Consider the following 703-nt stretch of genomic DNA (forward strand, 5'->3'; position numbering starts at 1 on the left):
GGCACTGCCTGGACTTTGCCCGGCTGTGTCCCTCGGCGGCGACGAGGGGGGAGGGAGGGTGGAGGAGGGCCGGCGGCGGAGAGAGCTAGGGTTCCCCCGAGTCGCCTCAGAGAGGGACGCGGGGGACGGGCTTGCAGGTAGTATGACGTTCCCACTATCGAAGTGATAACGGAACAAGCGGCCAAAGGCCCAAGTCCTAAAACCTTGTCTGGAGCATACTGTTAGCAGATCCTCGAAACATGCAGAAAACAAACAAACTTAAGCAAAAGAAGATTACAAAGACCCGAGAGCAGTCTGGCAACTTGCACAATCTGAAGTTATCATGCATCAATCCTGCAGAACCAACATCAAGACCTTTGTTGTGTCATCACCAGGTCGATTTCCCATAGAAGATCTCCCCCGCCCCCAAAAAAAGATTTCCCATAGAAGCATACATTCTTCACTCTGCGCCTCCAGCATCAGCTGAACCCTTTGATGCTCTCACGGTCTCACCCCCACATTTAGTCTTTTTTTAGATTAACGTTGCCGCTTTATTTAACCATAGCTCGGAATGTCATCCGAAATTACATCAAGAATAAAGTCTGGAGAAACCTCAATACAAACCTTACAAAGACTATCACCAACACCTACTTTAGCTAACTTATGCGCGGCAACATTTGCGCTCCTCCTGATCCACTCGACCCTGTAATCTCGCAGCACCACA

Source organism: Triticum dicoccoides, chromosome 2A (assembly GCF_002162155.2).
Source record: "Triticum dicoccoides isolate Atlit2015 ecotype Zavitan chromosome 2A, WEW_v2.0, whole genome shotgun sequence".
Taxonomy (NCBI): domain Eukaryota; kingdom Viridiplantae; phylum Streptophyta; class Magnoliopsida; order Poales; family Poaceae; genus Triticum; species Triticum dicoccoides.